This window comes from Bombina bombina, chromosome 1 (assembly GCF_027579735.1).
Source record: "Bombina bombina isolate aBomBom1 chromosome 1, aBomBom1.pri, whole genome shotgun sequence".
Classification (NCBI taxonomy): domain Eukaryota; kingdom Metazoa; phylum Chordata; class Amphibia; order Anura; family Bombinatoridae; genus Bombina; species Bombina bombina.
This window is the reverse complement of record NC_069499.1, coordinates 681,776,229-681,797,195: the sequence shown is the minus strand read 5'-3', so window position 1 is coordinate 681,797,195 and position 20,967 is coordinate 681,776,229. Positions and strand designations below refer to the sequence as shown.

The 20,967-nt window shown below is 41.9% G+C and overlaps 1 long non-coding RNA gene across 1 annotated transcript in view; it reads left to right on the top strand.

The window, feature by feature from the left end:
* The first annotated feature begins 4,100 nt into the window (after nucleotides 1-4,100).
* The window catches only part of LOC128639301 (uncharacterized), a 37,021-nt gene continuing 20,154 nt past the window's right edge, over nucleotides 4,101-20,967 (top strand). Inside the window, exon 1 of the long non-coding RNA XR_008399171.1 lies at nucleotides 4,101-4,201. This is a non-coding gene — a long non-coding RNA (uncharacterized LOC128639301). The remainder of the gene's footprint in view (nucleotides 4,202-20,967) is intronic.

The window sequence follows — 20,967 nt, the reverse complement described above, 5'->3', positions numbered from 1 at the left end:
GGGAGACTATTGAGGTGGAGCCTAGCCCTGCAGCCATTCAGTACCGACCGGGAAAAAGCAATGTGACGGACTTTCCCGGCGGACTGAAGTGGCATAAATTCCTTGGACATCCCCAGGCCGACCTGTATGTGGATCTAGCCGGGCCTGCCGAACTGGAGGGGGGGGAGATGTCACGGATACCAGGCTGCAAGGGTTAAACCCCTACCCCCTATAACCTCACCCCTGTTGTTATCTAGTCTAGGTGTGAAGTGTCTTTCTGTTATTGTGTGAGTCATCCATTGTCCTTTTGTAAGTCAGGATGTGATTAGAATCTTGTTTAACTAACCATTGTCTGATGTTTGTCTCATTGTATAATATTTTTTTCTATTTGTGTAGTAACTACCCCCATTTGTTGGAAATGTATAAAAGCTGTGTTTTCTGTGCAATAAAGCAGTTCTTTTTTTCACCTAAATGCTAGTCTGTCTAGTCATTTAGGTGGGGTCCTGCTAGAATCACTTTCCTGGGTTACATAGCAGTTTGTTTCAGACAGCGGAAGGACCCGTTTGGCGGAGCTACCCAGCCGGGGTAGCCGGGGTTCCGTCACAGGTTGTTAGCACTCTCTTATGTTACCTTGATAGAGCTGCTCTGTATGTTCTCCCTCGCTCACTCCTCCTTGGGCGCTCTGGAAGCCGGAAAAGTCACTCCCACGGCTTGTGCATATAATGATAAATATAAACTTAAGTTCCTTACTAGAATGAGGACACAAATGCAAAATGTATAACCCATGTAAAATAACTTCTTTATTGTAGACATTAAAATTCACAGGGATTAAAGGGACCCCCTATCAAATTAAACAGACTGAGCTATTATTTAACTGTCTAATTGGAACTTTTTCCTTTTCTCTCTAATTAGAATACATTAATTGTAACCAGTAGTTCCTTGTAACCTCCCTATAAAGTTAAGGTCGAGATATTTCTCTATTCTCTTCTGGTTCTTATTATAGGATCTACTATATATAGAAATATTTTCACTATATTTATGCCTGAAGAAAACTTGCTAGATATGACAGGTTATATGGTGAAATGTATTTGTCTTCTCTGTTTTTTCTCTTTTTTTTCCTATTATTACCTCTAGAGAATGCTGTCTATATTGTATGTTAATTGATACAGACATTGTTATACAAGTATGTTGTAAAAGGATATGCCAAATCGTATACAAAATTGCTATTTACGTTCTGACTTCTTTTTTTTTAATGTATTTTGGTATCTACTGTCAGTGAATTTCGTTCTGTTTAAGATATTATTGATGTATATATCTATAAATATATGTCATTGACCTTCCTAATAAAAACATTATATACACTAAAAAAAGAAGAAAAAAAATTCACAGGGATTTGTGTAGGCTCAGGCGAACCCAACAGTATAGAACTTTATGACCATGCAGCTAAAATGGTTCATGAGTTAGTAATGATTGTCACTGCATTTGTGTTGTTAGTGATGATTTCCATTGTATTTGTGTTTTGTTTCTTTTAAAAACGAAATACAATAAATTGCCTTCCTCCATCTCGTAATCTTTTTTTTATGTTTTTAAACCCAGCACACATAATCCTTGTGATAAAAAGACTTTATTCAAATAATCTGTAGTTAATTGGGAACGGTTTGTGCACATACGCTTTGTCATTAAAACCCACACACCTCTCTTACATCAGCAGACAAATCGCAGAAGCCACTGGAAGCTGAGGTTGGAGCTAATATTTACCCTGTTAGTCACAGATGTAGTTACATAAGTGTCACACATCCTAGGTAAATGAAGATGAATGTGGGTCTCATAAAAAAAAAAAACAATTTTAAAAGCAGCTCCTCCTATGTGTACTTATATTAGAAGCCTGTATGAAAGAAGAGACAGCCAGGGGCAGGATTTGAGTCTTTTTGTGTCATTTGTCAGCAGGTGTAAAGATTTTACTTTCAAATGTGTATGTGTCTGTTTTTAAAAGATCTGAAAACATAGTTGAAAAGATAGTGTAAAAATTATACTGATTATTTATAATCTTTTCACATTTTTAAGGCTGTCCGTACAGTTTTATGCAGGGAGGTTATTTTGGTTTGATGAAAGCAGTTTGTCTTACATTTTCTTATACTTTTAGGCAAACATGCAACTAGAGGTAAATGAAAGAGAAAAAATTGTTATTCAATGAAGTTTTCTTACATTGGGCGTTTTTGTTACATTACATTTACAAGATGCACAGGTCAACCTCTTCTTATATAACTAGCTATGTTTACTACACCAATTCTAGGTATCCATTTCAGCTGTGGATAAGAGGAACTTATAGGTCAAACATGACATCTCAGAGAACATTTCTAAGCTACAGTATTATGTTAATAGGGTTTCCACTGGAAATCAAGCACTTCAATCTCTGGTTCCGCATATATTGATACCTATTTTTTATCCCTTTTGAAAAATTAGATTTGATTATATAACTTTCTTTTCTCATTTTAAACAATTAGATGTGATTGTATCTTTAGTTCAATTCAGGGGTGGTGGTGTCACAACATAGCGCTCACATTTTTTCTGAATGATTGTTTTCCTGTGGTTGCTTGGATAGGGCTCGGCTTATCTCTGCTTAAAGGCTCCATATTTATAGTGTTTATTATGACTCTGTGAGAAAATTGTCCTGGGGGAGGGGTGATTCTTTCTCCATATTTTTATTTTCCTAAAAAAACATGGTAACCATAGCTTCTGAAATGCTTAATAATTCTTAACAGATTCTCTCCAGATTGTGTTACTTTTTAAATAATCAGATTCATTTGACCTTGCTTTTCTTCCTCTTTTATTTAGTTTATAAGAGGTTGGATTCGTACTTCTTCAACTACTGAGGCATTTTGCCCCAATTACTGTTCTGAGCTGTTAGTATGCTGTTTTCTACAAAGCTTTTAATGTTATCTTCTTGTTGACTGAGCCTACTGCAGAAGACTCCCTCTCATTGAAAGTAATGATTTCTTTTTTTCACCAATCAGTCTTAGAGTCCCATATCTAAAGTTGGTGTGGACAAGGATTGTGGCGAACAAGTGTGTTTATAATGCAACCCCTATCTCTCGAGCGACCAGTCAAGTGAGATAACGGCCTGTCAATCACTCTGAACTAATGTGTTCGGTGTGATTTCTATCCGACAACTCAAAGGTGGCGAAGACTGTAAGAAGCAGGCTCTGCAAGCGTTTAAAAGCCACACACTTCTAAGTACATTGAGCTCTTAGTATGGAACTACTCACTGACCCCTGGTTTTGGGTAAAGCTATGATCTATCAATATAAAGCAAGGATCATTCCTAGATAAGTAATTTCTTAATAGTTTCATAGCTAAGGGTCTGGTCACAAACTTGCACTTGTTTTCAGTATATAACAATTTCTGAACTTTGTTCAATATTATCTGCATATTTTTCCAGTGATTACAACACAAAAATGCTTCTGGGGTCTACATCTGACATGTTGGGGCTTGGTTAGGAGTCTGAAAATCAATAAAATGTTATTAAAAAATAAGCAAAACTATACATTGTTACAAGAACACTCCCAGATTGGCTGTATAAATGAATCATTTACAAAACATTTATGCAAAGAAACATCTAGTGTACAGTGTCATTTTAACTAACCAAAAATATTCAGCAGTCACAATCTAAAACTTAACATACTCCTCACCAGGTGATTTTGGTAGGCTGACAGCGGGTGGAAGCATGAGGCCTGCAAGGTAACTGCAACTTCCAAATTATCAATGGAAATAGTAATTTAACTAATTGTGTATGGTGCGTGAGTAGTATTATTTGTTATATGTTAGTTTTCCAAACTCCGCCGCCCCTTAAGTTATTCAGTCAACAAAAAATGCTATTGTGAAAAGGAGCAAGTAGATGGTTACCTATAGCTGAAGGAAGGTACAGCAGATAAGGCTCCAATATAGTCAGAAAATACCTGATTCTATGTTCAATATCTCCTTTCATGTCAACTTGCTCTATAAATAGCTGGGTATGTTTCAGGTTCATTAGGTGTGTCAAGTGAAGTGCCTTAGGTCATGTCAAGTGTTTGAGTATCAACTTCCTGGTTATTAATATAGTAAAGTTTAAAAACGGTCATGAGGGGAGGAATGGTTATCTCTCATTGCAGAGTCAAGAAGAGACTCCTACATTACAATAACAAAAATAATATCCTAAAGATTTTGTGCGATTTCCCTCTATACCGGTGAGTTTTTGATTATCAGGCCTTTAAACAGGGGCATTTTTGGTATGGTTGGCATGTGTTTGTTGGGTTATTGATTGTTGTTTTATTGATTTTGCTTTTTCTTAGCAGAGTAAAAGTGCTTACTATTAATGTTGTTTTTTTTACTTTAATTGATCAATCAGGAGGCATTTGTATGTGCTTGGTAATGTCATCCAATATGACCAGAGGTAATTTCAGTGTCCATGTGCAAAACAAGTGTTATATTCGAAAACATTTGGAGTACTAATAAGTTGAAAAGTGATGTTGGAGGTCCTTTTAGCTGTGGAAGTGGAAAATGAAGCAGTAAATATGTTATGCATTATTGAGATTTGGATTGTGATCAGAAAAACAGGACTGATACATTCGTTTGTTCGAATTTCGAATGTTATATAACATTCTAAAATTATATTTTTGAATTTTTGTTTTTTTCAATAAAATTCGAAAATATTTGTTCGAATAATAGAATGTTTAGCTATGTATTCATTCAATTTCGAAATGTAATATTCGAATTCGAATGTGACATTCAAATTTGAAATAGTATTTCTAGTCTACAACTGTGTTTAACAAATGTAATATTCGAATTTGAATGCTACATTTGAATTTGAATGTCACATTCGAATTTGAAATAGTATTTCTAGTCTAATACTGTGTTTTAAATGTGATATTCGATTAAAATGTGATATTCGATTCAAATGTGACATTCAAATTCGAAATAGTATTTCTAGTCTAATACTGTGTTTTATAAATGTAATATTCGAATTTGAATGTGACATTCAAATGTGACGTTTGAAATAGTGTTTCTAGTCTACAATTGTGTTTTATAAATGAAATATTCAAATGTGACATTCGAAAAACATAATTTATGTAAGAACTTACCTGATAAATTCATTTCTTTCATATTAGCAAGAGTCCATGAGCTAGTGACGTATGGGATATACATTCCTACCAGGAGGGGCAAAGTTTCCCAAACCTCAAAATGCCTATAAATACACCCCTCACCACACCCACAAATCAGTTTAACGCATAGCCAAGAAGTGGGGTGATAAGACAAAAGTGCGAAAGCATAAAAAAATAAGGAATTGGAATAATTGTGCTTTATACAAAAAAATCATAACCACCACAAAAAAGGGTGGGCCTCATGGACTCTTGCTAATATGAAATAAATGAATTTATCAGGTATGTTCGTACATAAATTATGTTTTCTTTCATGTAATTAGCAAGAGTCCATGAGCTAATGACGTATGGGATAATGACTACCCAAGATGTGGATCTTCCACGCAAGAGTCACTAGAGAGGGAGGGATAACTTAACTTTGGTAGATCCAGCACTAGGCAGCGATTTTCCAGAAGTATCTTCTGACTCAGGGTCAATCTGGGACATCTTGCAATATGTAATAGAAAAAACAACATATAAAGCAAAATTGATCAAATTCCTTAAATGACAGTTTCAGGAATGGGAAAAAAATGCCAGTGAACAAGCTTCTAGCAACCAGAAGCAATAAACAAAGAGACTTAAATAATGTGGAGACAATAGTGACGCCCATATTTTTTAGCGCCAAAAAAGACGCCCACATTATTTGGCGCCTAAATGCTTTTGGTGCCAAAAATGACGCCACATCCGGAACGCCGACACTTTTGGCGCAAAAAAAAAACGTCAAAAATGACGCAGGTTTGAGGAGCCTCGGGGGCCAGCGCACGTGGGAGCCCGGGTGACCTGATCTGGAGACTGTGGAGGTTGCAGAGGCAAGTGGCGAGAGCTGTTCCGGTGCGGTGCCCGGGGGAGACGAAGCATTAGAGGTGCCGGAGGATCAGTTTCGCCCCTCAAGGCAGAGGCTGTTAGGCCTTCTTGTTCGTGCAGCACAGGAGGGCGCGAACGGCGGCCATCTTGGGCCTAGATTTGAAACAGATACCAGCGCCTGTTTGACTCCTCGATCCTCCACCATCAGCAGAGGATTTGCCGCCCAGCCGCACTCAGAGAATTGGTGAGACTATTCCTTTATATATTCCCTATATTGTTGGCCAGGTGTTGGGGGCCTCCTCACATAGAGTTATATTGCCCAGCTTGGGGAGAGACTTTTCTAGAGGGGGCTCGAGCCGCTGTTGCCCCCCCCTTGAACATTGTGGATGTGCAGCCTAATCCTGTACTAGAGGAGGTCACACTGCCAGGCCCTAGATACGCTCTTGATGGGAGTAATCCTACCAAGTTAACAGCAGTCTCTTAGAAGCGCATCCCCATTGTTTATTAAGACCCATTCAACAGGCCCTGACAAGACATTCCCTGCCTGCTCACGCTACTTTTACTGGGGCTCTGAGCTGCTTGTCTGAACTTAGACTTAAACTGCTTTTTCAAAGTTGGGCCAGCCTCAAGCAGAACACCCCAAGACTCTCCTTAGATAATTAAGGAACCCAGTACTTTCCCAGCTACGTACAGCAGTCTGGCACATCATCTGTGTAACACACTTCTGCAGCCCATATTAGCCTGTGTATATGCCTTAGACTGTTAACAAATATTGCAGCTGTGCTATTTCATATGTCTCTGGCCCTGCACTGCACAGCCTGACATTCCATACTAACGGGCCTTATTACTATGCTGTTACCTTATTGCTGCTGCGTCAGCTTATATGTCTTTGGGCTTAGGCTCAAGGTGGAGTGTTGTGTTATTTCATTGTTGGTCTAACAACTTTTTTTTCCTGCAGGTCCAGTTCATGATAATAGTCCTGCCTGTATATTAAGCAACTGTATGCTTCATTTCCTTGGCAGGGATTGCTGTATAATATCGCCCATAATTACTCTGTGATTCCATTCTGCCTGAACCCCAGTTGCTCCTGTCTGCTTATTGCACTTACCTGAATTATTTACTATCTTAGGAAGCAAACTTAGCTTCTTGCTCTGAGCACTAGCTGACAGGGGCCACTGCTCCGGGTGATCTAGGTTTATAAGCCCGCCTGTGTAATACTCTCACTCTCTCACCTCATATTTTGACACAGTCAGGCTTGCCCTCACTGAACTAACAATTCACCTGTGGTATATTGACTGATTTCTATACCCTACTGACTAACCCCTCACCTCCCCGCTCCCACCCGGCTTGTCCGGGTGGGTCACCTCCAACTCCCTTTTCCCTTCCTTCGGGTCGTATCCCCCTGCTCCCCGAGGTGAGGGACTAGCGTGGTGGCAACAAAACTGTACACTCATGTAATTTCTCCTCTTGATATGTAAATCAGCCCCGCTCCAACAATGTGATAGGTATTATGTAAACTACGTGCTTGATTTTAGTATGTATAACCCTTGAATTTCTTTCAAAGCAGCAGGATATTGCTCTTGAGCCTCCAGAGATTCACTACTTTGCCTTCCAGAGATCTAACCATTAACCTATAAGATGCCTCACATGATAAAGAAGCATTCAAAGTCTAACCCCAAACCCAGGAAGACAGTCTTTGACCATTTTGCCCACGTTTCTAAGGAACCCCCATCCCACCCAGGAGGTGAAATGAGTGAACCAGAGTCCCAAGATGAAGAATCTCAATCTAGCCAACACTCAGCATCTTCCTCCCAACATTACATTACAGAATCATCGCTCAAGAAACTCCTGGCCATCCAGACTAAGTCCATCACCCAAGAAATCCAACGCAGCTCAGCTGAACTCAAAAAGGAAATTTCAGAAATTGGTGACAGGGTTGATGCGCTGGAGCGCAAGCAAGATGATCAAGCTGTGGACCAATCCAATATCCTGGCCTATGCTGAAAACCTGGCTGAGCAGATCTCTCAATTAGAATCTAAACTGGCTGACATGGAGGACAGATCGAGGCGTAGTAATATCAGATTCAGAGGAGTCCCAGAAACGGTAGCTCCAGCAGATATCCAAGGTTACCTCCAAGACCTCTTCAAAGAGCTAATAGGCACCCCGGAAGGACTGTCTGGCACAATGGAGAGAGCGCATAGGGCTCTGCGCCCCAGGTCGGTGAGTTCTGACAAGCCGAGGGACATTGTGGTGTGCTTCCATAGCTACCTATATAAAGATCGCCTCCTTCAAGCTGCTTATCGTAAACCAAACTTAAGTGGAAGGTTCGAGGGGGTACAAATATTACCTGACCTTTCAGCACACACCCTCCAACAGCGCCGACACTTCCAGTCGGTGACCACTGCTCTGCGCAGGGCTAACTACCGTTATCGATGGGGGTTCCCAACCAGACTCATAGTTACCAAAGACAACCAGTCCATAACCATTACCACACCCTCGCAGGGTGCGACTCTGCTGACCTCATGGGGTTTATTAGTCGACCCCCAAAATGTACGGGCTCAACCTCAATCTACCTTGAAAGCTTCAGCCCCTGAATGGTCAACAAAAGAACAGAGAATAAAAAGGCCCAAGACACAACATCTGCAAGTTTCTCAAGGACATTCTGAGCATGCTGAATAGGCTCCTTCCGAAGTTACTTGACCTAGTTTATAAATAAGTCGGCTATTAGGTCTCCCCTGATGTTTTCTACTGACTAGCCTGCATTCTGAGGCAGGCAGGACCCCTGTGAGATTCTATAAGCCGTCACAATGTTCACTTTTGGAATAAGTTATATTTTATAAGTTATGATAAGTTATGTTACCTGCTGTTTTGTAATTATTTCGACTTAAGCACTTTATGTTTTGATAAATACGTCCCTGGAGCGGGGCTGACGCTTCTGCTACACTGAGCTAGCTCCGGAGCTGTTCATTCAGCCCCCCAATTGAAGCCCACACTAGGGCTCTCTTGAGGTGGACTACTTCCACCACACCAGAGGCACTGCTAAGTGCCATCCTTTCCTACCTACCTTTCCCCCTCCTCTCTATTTTCCCCATTCTGTCTTCCAGACCTAGGTACTACGACTTCACGGTCCCAACTCTCAATCACTACTAGACATAACTTCCTCTCCTTTGAGGTTTCTAACCCACAACGTTAGAGGACTTAATACTCCCTTTAAGAGAAGTCTCCTTTTGCGCTCGTTGAGGCACCACAACCCTGACATAGTATTCCTCCAAGAGACGCATTGGTTAAACGATGAACCGATCAGACTTTCCTCTAGGGATTACACGCACATTGAACATGCTCCCTTTACCAAAAAAGCCAGGGGCACTGCAATCCTCTTACATAAGAGACTGGCTGTTGAACCAGTCATGACCATCAGAGACCCACAGGCCAGATATATTATTCTAATCTGTAATATTAACCACGTGCTCTACACACTTGTTTCAGTCTACCTACCCAACATTCATCAACCTAAGTGCCTCAAACACATTCTCCATGTCATCTCTCAGCACAAACAAGGTAGGGTCATTATCTCGGGCGACTTCAACATGACCTGGGAACCGAAACTAGATAGAAAATCCTCTGACTTAGCTAGGACTCCTCCTCCTACGGAAAGACTTGCTGCGAAATTCCGCACACTTATGACAGGCTCAGGGTTCTTCTACATTTGGAGGGCTATCCACACTCAGGACAGAGACTACACCCACTACTCACTGCCACACCGACAATACGCCAGACTTGACTACATATTCTCTACGGCAGACTCCCTTGACCTAGTAACTAACACGGCCATCCATATTTGCCCTTGGTCGGACCACGACTGTGTTACCGTCGACCTTATATCTTCAAATACCACTCGCTCCAGACCCTCCTGGCGCATGCCCCACAACCTTTTGCAAGATATCCCCCTTAGAGAAAAATTACGCACAGAAATCAGACCCTTTCTAGAAATTAATGACCGGGCACAAGTGGGTGATGACACCCTCTGGGGAGCTACTAAAGCGACCATAAGAGGCTTAATGATCTCTGAACAGGCTAAACTACGAAAGCAAGCGGGACTCTCGCTGTCTCAGTCTCACATTAAACTTAGAGAATTAGAGGCCCTAAATAGAGTAAAGCCTACTAACTCCGTAACGACCCAAATCACCAATATTAAAAACCACATATCTCAGCTAGAGCTTCGGAGAACCCAGGACAACTTAACTAAACTGAAGCAACTATACTTCTATAAGGGCAATAAGGCGGATACTCTCTTAGCCAATAAACTTAGAAGCAGAACTAGTATCGCACGTATTCATGGCATTGTTAAAGGAGGTTCCCTCCTTAAAATCCCCTCACAAATTGGGGAGGCTTTTGCTGAGTTTTACTCCAGCCTCTATAACATAGAAAAAACTGAGAACCCCCCAGTAACCTCAGAAGACTCCATTCGTGAGTATCTAAAAGCACTGAACCTACCGTCCCTCTCACCCGATCAAAAAGACACCTTAAATTCGCCATTCACCCTTAGGGAGGTACAACTGGTTATCAAGAACTCTAAATCATTTAAATCACCTGGTCCAGATGGCTTCCCAGTGCATTTTTATAAAACTTACATCCAGGAGCTCTCCCCCCTGCTTCTTAGACTTTTCAATTTAGCTAGAGATGAAGGCAAATTTAGGAGTGAATTCCTTGAAGCCACTATTGTGACTATACTGAAACCTAATAAAGACCCCTCTTTTTGTGCCAGCTATAGGCCAATCTCACTAATCAACACTGATATTAAGTTCTTCTCCAAAATTCTAGCTAACCGTATTGCCAACCTCCTCCCCTATTTAATCAATCCAGACCAAGTTGGATTTATTCCCAAAAGAGAGGGTCCAGATAATACTAGAAGACTCTTGAATGTGATGTCCCTGTCGTCTAGCCTTAATAAACCTATGGCGATTATATCGCTAGACGCAGAAAAGGCCTTTGATCGGGTGAGATGGCGGTTTCTGTGGGAAGTACTTGATGCCTTTCAATTCCCGAATTCCCTCATGGGAGCAATTAAAGCCCTATACTCTACTCCTTCCGCTTCGGTTAAGGGACTAGGTTTGCAAACCCCCCCTTTTCAAATCTCCAATGGGACTAGGCAGGGTTGCCCCCTGTCACCCCTACTTTTCGCGCTGGCCATAGAGCCGTTGGCAGAACAAGTTAGACGCGACCCACACATGAGTGGGATTACCCTTTGTGGCACCAAGCACAATATAGCTTTATTTGCGGACGATATCACCCTTTTCTCTTCAGATCCTGCGTCCACCCTCCCTAGACTCTTAATTATAGTCAAGGAATTTAGTGCCCATTCTCACTACAAACTAAACATTCCCAAAACTGAGATTAACACCCAAGGCTTCCAGAGCTCGTCTATGGCCCCTCTAAAAATCAAATATCCTTTTAGATGGTCGGACACTTCAGTGACCCACTTAGGAGTCAAATTATCCAATGACTTCCCCCGGATTATCAGGGACAACTACCTCCCTTTGCTATCGGAGCTTCGCTCCCTCGGCAAGAGCTGGAACCTCTCGCAAGTTTCGTGGTTAGGGCGGATAGCAGCATTAAAGATGTCTTTTTTGCCTCGTCTCACATACTTATTCCGCTGTCTGCCAATCAGAGTGCCCAGGCACATTCTATTACAGTTTCAGAGCGAAATAACTAAACATATATGGCAGGGCAAGCCCCCAAGGGTGGCGCAGAGAGTGCTACAGCTACCTAGATCTAAGGGCGGTCTGGGCTCTCCCTCCGTGGTAAGATACTACGAGGGAGCAATGCTCACCCATGTCTCCCAATGGGGAGTCACGCAATCTTCCTGCAAATGGCACTCCATCGAACAGGCTTCACTCCCTTATAACCTAAGTTTACGTGACCTGATATGGACGCCGTCCCATTGCCGTAGGGAACTATCCTTGATAAACCCCATCATCCAGGAATGCCTGAAATTTTGGGACAAAATCCGCCACTCTAGACAAATTGCCCCTCACCCCTCTCCCATAACCTCATTATCCGGCCTGTTAGTAGGCCTACAGGATGCCCATCCTCTGAGATGGACCCAAATTGGAATAAAGGTGGTCTCGGACCTCTGGCTACCGGCACCGGAGTGTGGATTTAAAACTGAGTCCCAATTGGGGGCTGATGTGGCCCTACCCCATATCCTGAAATTTGAATATTACAGAATCAAAAGCCTTATGACCGCCTGGGGCTTCAAGCCTCAGTCAAATCGCCCTCTGACCCCGTGGGAGTCCACTTGGAACCTAGGAAAGAGGCTATATAGACCCCTCTCTAGACATTACACCCTGTTGGACTCGGATCCAAACCCAGTTCCGGCCCCTCACCTGGCCAAGTGGAGCTTCCTGCTAGACAAACCGCTCACAGTAGATGATTGGGAACAAGCGCTCGAACGAACCAAAAAAGCTGTACATTGCACCACCCTATACGAAACTTATTACAAGTTGGTGGCCCATTGGTACTATGTGCCCATCAGGCTAGCTAAAATATTCCCTAGCGCATCTCCGTACTGTTGGAGAGATTGTGGTCAGAGAGGGGACGCTCTGCACATTTGGTGGGAGTGCCCTAAAAAACGCCCTTTATGGACAAAATGTTTTGGAGCCCTCTCCAAAATGGGAATCTCCTTACGTAGCTCTCCTGCAGTTGCCCTATTACACATAGGTACCCACTCTCTCCCCAAACACCATGCTTACATTAGTATATACCTCTTCATGTCCATCAAACACCTGATTGCCTGTGACTGGAAATCAGAGCCCTCACCTAGTTGGACGAGAGTTTGCTACTATATGGCCTACTTATATAATATGGAAAAAAGCATATTTTACAACCTAGGTAATTCTGACCTATTTGAGCTTACATGGACCGACTGGAAAGACACTTATGATACAACCTGGAGACCTAATGTCCTCACTCCCTCCTAGCTATTCCCGGAGGGAATGAGAGATCTGACCTAGGGATAGTTCTTACTAGGCCCAGCTGGATTTCCTTTGAAACACCCACCTACGACCAATGACATATTACTCAACCCTTTTCCCTACCCCCCCATCCCACCCTTAGACCTTTCTCCCTTCCCCCCTCTATTTGGCCAAGAGACCTTTGGGTCTCCCCTGACTGCGTTATAAAGTACCTTTAATTATATTAGTTCATGATGGTGTTATAAGTACTTCCTTGAACAGTATATCAATTATTTCGCAATGTATGTCTATAGACAGTTTAGAGGACGGACTGTGTCCTCGCATTGTTATATTTGCATCTGTATTGTTCTCTTGGTTTTCATTATTCGTATATTTATACTTGTAAACTCGATAAGTTTAATAAAGCTCTTTTGAAAACTCAAAAAAAAAAAAAAAAAAAAAAAAAAGACGCAACTTCCGGCGACACGTATGATGCCGGAAAGAAAATTTTTTTGCGCCAAAAAAGTCCGCGCCAAGAATGACGCAATAAAATGAAGCATTTTCAGCCCCCGCGAGCCTAACAGCCCACAGGGAAAAAGTCAAATTTTAAGGTAAGAAAAAAATTGATTTATTCATATGCATTATCCCAAATATGAAACTGACTGTCTGAAATAAGGAACGTTGAACATCCTGAATCAAGGCAAATAAATGTTTGAACACATATATTTAGAACTTTATATAAAAGTGCCCAACCATAGCTTAGAGTGTCACAGAAAATAAGACTTACTTACCCCAGGACACTCATCTACATGTAGTACTGAAACGAGAATCAGTAGAGGTAATGGTATATATAAGAGTATATCGTCGATCTGAAAAGGGAGGTAAGAGATGAATCTCTACGACCGATAACAGAGAACCTATGAAATAGACCCCGTAGAAGGAGATCATTGAATTCAAATAGGCAATACTCTCTTCACATCCCTCTGACATTCACTGCACGCTGAGAGGAAAACCGGGCTCCAACCTGCTGCGGAGCGCATATCAACGTAGAATCTAGCACAAACTTACTTCACCACCTCCATAGGAGGCAAAGTTTGTAAAACTGATTTGTGGGTGTGGTGAGGGGTGTATTTATAGGCATTTTGAGGTTTGGGAAACTTTGCCCCTCCTGGTAGGAATGTATATCCCATACGTGACTAGCTCATGGACTCTTGCTAATTACATGAAAGAAACTGTAAATAACATTCGAAAATCGAATTTTTAAGAATATTCGTTCTTATCAACATTCGATTATGTAAATCGAATTTCTACAATAACATTCGTTCTAACATTCAAATTCATATATAAACACATTCGCCCATCCCTAGTGCTAAGTATAGGGCCTTTTTATTCCACTGAAACAACTAGATAATGAAAAAGGTGTTGCCAATAATCAATGAAAATTGCTTATTGCAATTGCATCAACATCCAAAAGGACTCATCTGCAGTCATTGACATGCAGATAGTAATCAAATGATAAACTGTGATCAATATTCTTTTTAATGTAGTTTATTTAGACTGGGATTTTTTATTTGAACACTGCTTCTGAAATGATAAATTGGGCAAAATTTGACATAGTTTTATGATTACTGTGTTTCTTGTACCTTGCAGACGGCCAATCTTAGAAATCAGATCTTATTTTTTATGAAACATGAACAAATTCATCCAATCTTTTCTTGCTAATTTGGTATCAAATGTGCAGCATAGCTGAAGAAATTACACTTTGCTACAATGTAAAGTAGTGAGTGTGCAGCCTGTATAACAGTGTAAATTTGCTGTCCCCTCAAAATAACTCAACACAGCCATTAATGTCTAAACCGTTGGCAACAAAAGTTAGTGGAAATGTCCAAATTGGGCCCAAAGTGTCAATATTTTGAGCGGCCACCATTCCGTTTGAGGATGCCCCGCAGATGCTCAATAGGGTTTAGGTCTGGAGATGCAGTTCTTCACCTTTACCCTCAGCTTCTTTAGCAAGGCAGTGGTCGTCTTGGAGGTGTGTTTTGCAGCCCAGTCTCCAAAGGGAGGGGATCATGCTCTGCTTCAGTAGGCCACAGTACATGTTGGCATTCATGGTTCCCTCAATGAACTGTAGCTCCCCACTGCCGGCAGCACTCATGCAGGCCTAGACCATGAAACTCCCACCACACAGCTTGACTGTAGGCAAGACACACTTGTCTTTGTACTCCTCATCTGGTTGCAGCCACACAAGCTTGACACCATCTGAAACAAATAAGTTTATCTTGGTCTCATCGGACCATAGGACATGGTTCCAGTAATCCATGTCCATAGTCATCTTGTTTTCAACAAACTTTTTTTAAAACAAAAAGGCCAATGGCACTACTCATTAATGTTGTAAACCCTTATTTATGCCTGTGATGACAAAGGTAGTTGAGTTTGTATATGGAGGGGTTGTAGGTGCTGCGTGTATTAATCAAAGTTAAACACATACAAGAGTAGAAAGAACCTACTCAATGGAAGAATACAACAGGTGAAACTCGAAAAATTAGAATATTGTGCAAAAGTTAATTTATTTCACTAATGCAACTTAAACGGTGAAACTAATATATAAGATAGACTCATTACATGCAAAGCAAGATAGTTCAAGCCATGATTTGTCATAATTGTGATGATTATGGCTTACAGCTCATGAAAACCCCAAATCCACAATCTCAGAAAATTTGAATATTACATGCAATCAATAAAACAAGGATTGTACATACCTGTAGAACAATATCGGACCTCTGAAAAGTATAAGCATGCATACTGTATGTACTCAGTACTTAGTTTAGACCCCTTTTGCAGCAATTACTACCTCAATGCGGCGTGGCATGGAAGCTATCAGCCTGTGGCACTGCTGAGGTGTTATGGAAGACCAGGATGTTTAGTCTCATGTCTCTCATCTTTCTCTTGGCAATGCCCCATAGATTCTCTATGGGGTTCAGGTCAGGCGAGTTTGCTGACCAATCAAGCACAGTAATACCACGTCATTGAATCAGGTTTTGGTGCTTTTGGTAGTGTGGGTAGGTGCCATGTCCTGCTGGAAAATGAAGTCAGCATCCCCATAGAGATCGCCTGTGGAAGGAAGCATGAAGTGCTCCAAAATTTCCTGGTAGACGGCTGCGTTGACCCTGGACTTAATGAAGCACAGTGGACCAACACCAGCAGATGGCATGGCTCCCCAAATCAAGACAAACTGTGGAAACTTCACACTAGACTTCAAGCATCTTGCAGTGTGTGTCTCTCCATTCTTCCTCCATACTCTGGGTCCTTGGTTTCCAAATGAGATGCAAAATTTGCTCTCATCAGAAAAGAGGACTTTGGACCACTGAGCAACAGACCAGGTCTGTTTTTCTTTAGCCCAGGTAAGACGCTTCTGAAGTTGTTTGTTGTTCAGGAGTGGCTTGACAAGAGGAATATGACATTTGAAGCCTATGTCCAGGATCCGTCTGTGTTTGGTGGCTCTTGTGAAAGCCCCCAACAATTTTGAATGGCCTTTTCCTGACAATCCTCTCCAGGCTGTGGTCATCCCTGCTGCTTGTGCACCTTTTTCTTCCACACTTTTCCCTTCCACATAACTTTCTATTAATGTGCTTTGATACAGCACTTTGGGAACATCCCACTTCTTTTGCAATTACCTTTTGAGGCTCTCTCTCCTTATGGAGGGTTTCAATTATGGTTTTCTGCAGGTCAGCAGTCTTTCCCATGATTGTGATTCTTACTGAACCAGACTGAGAGACCATTTAAAGGCTCAGGATGTCAGGGTTTTTTCCCTGTTTGTTTGTATCTTTTAATGCCCTTTGGCCTATGTAATGCTCCTGCTGTTTTTCAGGATTTTTTTAATGATGTCCTACGAGATATGTTGCAACAGTGTGTTGTGGTGTACTTAGACGACATCCTCATACACTCACCCATACTTGAGGCTCATCGTTCTGATGTTACACAGGTTCTTCAGAGACTACGTGAGAACGGCCTGTTTTGTAAACTCGAGAAATGTGAGTTCCATCAGACTCAAGTAGGTTATGTTATCTCTGTTGCGGGGTTCTCCATGGATCCTGACAAGTTATCTACAGTTCTGCAGTGGCCTCGCCCAGTTGGTCTTCGGTCTATTCAACGTTTTTTTGGGTTCGCCAATTACTATAGAAAGTTTATTAAAAACTTTTCTTCCTTGGTCAAACCTATCACAGACATGACCCGTAAAGAGAATGAGCCACTCCATTGATCACCTACTGCCATTAAGGCCTTTGATTGTCTTAAGACTGCCTTTTCTGCCGCTCCAGTTTTGGGTCATCCTAACCCTGTCCTGCCTTTCGTTCTTGAGGTCGATGCGTCTGAGACTGGAGTAGGTGCCATCTTGTCTCAACGTCCTACGCCTGACGGTTCCTTGCATCCGTGTGGTTTCTTCTCTAAGAAATTGTTTCCAGCAGAGTGCAATTATGAAATTGGCGACAGGGAATTACTGGCCATAATTTTGGCACTTAAGGAATGGAGGCATCTTCTCGAGGGTTCTAGCATGCCAGTGCTCATTCTTACTGACCACAAGAATTTAACTTATCTATCTGAAGCAAAACGTTTGTCACCCCGACAGGCCAGATGGGCACTATTTTAGTCTCGGTTTAATTATGTGGTCTCCTACCTGCCTGGTAGTAAGAATGTTAGGGCTGATGCCCTCACTCGACAATTTTTGCCTGTGTCCAAGGAGGAGTCTGTACCTACTCCTGTTATACCTCCTGACCATATTTTTGCTACCATACGTACTAATTTGACTTCTCCCTTGGGGGAGGAGATCCTGGCTGCACAAACCAATGCACCTCCTGAGAAACCTAGTGGTAAGTGTTTTGTTCCTGAGAATCTTCAAACTAAACTTTTGCACACTTACCACTATTCTAAAGCCGCAGGTCACCCAGGCAAGAACCAAATGATTTGGTCTGTCACTCGACAATTCTGGTGGCCAGGTCTTCGTTCTGATGTTGCTGCATATGTTGCCTCCTGCTCAGTTTGTGCACAGAATAAGACTACTCAACGTCTTCCTGTGGGTCTTCTTCAACCTATTGCTAATGGTGAGCATCCTTGGACACATCTTTCCATGGACTTCATTGTCGAGCTCCCTGTTTCCAATGGCAATACTGTTATCCTTATGGTGGTTGACCATTTTTCTAAAATGTCACATTGCATTTCATTGATGAAGCTGCCTACTACTCAGGAGCTTGCTTCAATTTTTGCCTGGGAGGTCTTTCGTTTACATGGGTTACCCAAGGAGATAGTGTCAGACCGGGGTAGTCAGATTTTGGCGTTCCTTTTGTGCTCAAATGGGGATCCAGCTTTCCTTCTCCTCGGCATATCACCCTCAATCCAATGGGGCTGCAGAATGGTCTAATCAAGCTCTGGAACAGTTCCTCCGTTGCTATGTCTCAGATCACCACACTAATTGGTCTGAACTGTTACCTTGGGCAGAGTTTGCTCGTAATAGTGCTATTAATGCTTCCTCCAAGTTATCCCCGTTCATGGCGAATTATGGGTTTCAACCATCCTTGTTGCCCGATTCATTCATGTCTCAGGGTATTCCGGCTTTGGAGGAGCATCTCTGGCAACTCCGTTCCACGTGGGTGCAGATTCAGGATTGCCTTCATCGTTCTATGCAGCGCCAAATGTTCCAGGCTGATCGTAGGCGTCTGTCTGCACCTTCCTACCAGGTTGGTGAGAGAGTTTGGCTGTCCTCCCGCAACTTGAACCTTTGTGTGCCTTCCAATAAATTGGCTCCCCGTTATGTTGGTCCTTTTCGAATACTCTGACGGTTTAATCCTGTGGCCTACGCTCTTGACCTTCCTCCTGCTATGCGCATCTCCAATGTTTTTCATGTCTCCCTCTTGAAAACATTGGTTTGTAATCAGTTTACCACTGTGTTGCCGCGTCCCTGTCCTATCTTTGTTGACAACCATGAGGAGTATGAGGTCAGCAGCATTATTGACTCTCGTATGTCCAGGGGCTGTGTACAGTATTTGGTTCACTGGAGGGGCTACGGTCAAGAGGAGCTTTCTTGGGTTCCCTCCTCTGATGTTCATCACTTATTATTTAAAGGGCCTCTGTTCAGTATGCTTTGCCTTTGCGTTGTCTCAGACCTGTTTGTGAGAGTTCCTGTGTATTACCTGGCTGCCTGACGTTCTTCCTGGTTCCTGATCCCTGGCTTGTTCCTGACTCTGCTGTTTTCCTTGTTCCTGATTTCGGCTCATCTGACTATTCACTTTGGCTCCTGACTCGGCTCGCCTGACTACCAGCTCTTGTTTTGACTCCTGGCTTGTTATTTGACTTGTTGGGTTCCCTCCTCTGATGTTCATGCTCCCGCCCTCCTCCGTGCCTTCCATGCCTGTTTCCCCAATAAGCCTTTTTTCCTCCTGTGGGGGAGGGGTCGTTGAGGGGAGGGTACTGTCAGGGTTTTTTCCCTGTTTGTTTGCCATGTGCTGCTGGTAGTCATTTTACTCACCTCTCTTTCTGACTATGACGCATTGTGGGGGATGCTGCTAATTTCCTGCACTTCCTTTTATGGCCAAACTGGTGTGCATCATCCATGTGAGACAGGATGCAGTCTCAGAATTGTGATGTCATCACTTATTATCAAGCAAGTGCATATATATAAAAAACTTTATTATAAAAGCGATGCGTTTCTCAGCTGACTAAGAGCTGTTTCCTCAGGCTAAAAAATATATATCACATAAAAAATACACTTGCTATATAACAGGAAATGCATGGTGAAAACACAATCTGATAGGTCAAACAATTAAGACAATTAATTATTCCCAACTGTGTATAATTAGTTGGTATAGTAACATTCATCAACAAATGGTTCCATAATTGTTTGACCTATCAGATTGTGTTTTCACCATGCATTTACTGTTATATAGCAAGTGTATTTTTATGTGATATATATTTTTTAGCCTGAGGAAACAGCTCTTAGTCAGCTGAGAAACGCATCGCTTTTATAATAAAGTTTTTTATATATATATACACTTGCTTGATTTATGGTGTACATCTCTGAGTACATACTTTGGTTTTGCTGCTATTGGCCATCAGAGGATATTACCAGATTTGCCGGGAGTTTCCAGTCTACTGGGCGACTGTTAGGTCCCAGTTTGCTGTTAGTGCACCTGGAGGTGCATTGGATCTTGTAAGTTTATTTTTTACTTACTTCCTGTTCTGTTTAAACGTTACTGGGCTATGTGTGTATGCTCTATGTCCATTTAGGAATTTCACTATCAACTCCTTCAAGGACTCCTTTTGGTTATTTGCTACAACTCCACAGTGAGCTGGACCACTGCGAGGCTCCAGCCTGCACCATTAGCACCGCAGGGTGCGCTTCTCTTGTGAGTACATATCTGGACTTGTATCTATTGTAGTTGTTTGTTCTTGCAATACTAGGCCATGTTGGAGTCTCTGTTTTTTCTTTTTTCAGTTATCTAATACTACAGGAAGACCATCCTATGACTGAGAGTGGCCATATATCGTTTGGATTTACTTGCTTTGGAATCTGTTTTCCATTTTTTCCTTATGGACATTATTTGGTGTATATTTAGTTTATATAGTGTGGTACCAATATTGTTCATTTTACCTCTTGTATTTTCTGTTTGCATTTTTATCGGAGGCGCCCCCTACAGGGTGTGGTACATGTTGGATTTTACCACACTCTCAATATTAGTTTTCTATAAGTAGGTTTATTAGGAATTAACAAAGTTAGTTTTAATGCACAACTATATTGCACAAATGCACCAGAGTGTGTATCACTCAATATAGAGTGCTGTCCCTTTAATAAACCAAAAAGGTTGGTGGAATAAACCTTATGCTCGGAGTTATAGGTTTAGGTAAATCTACTGGATTTAAATAGCAGTAATATCACTACTTATATGTATATTTGGTTGACACACAGGAGATTTTTAAATGTAAATGTTAATAAGCTGTGAAGTAAGACTCATAGAAAAACTCTTCCTGCGCAGCAACCTAGTGCTTAGCTACAAAATATGTAAATCAACC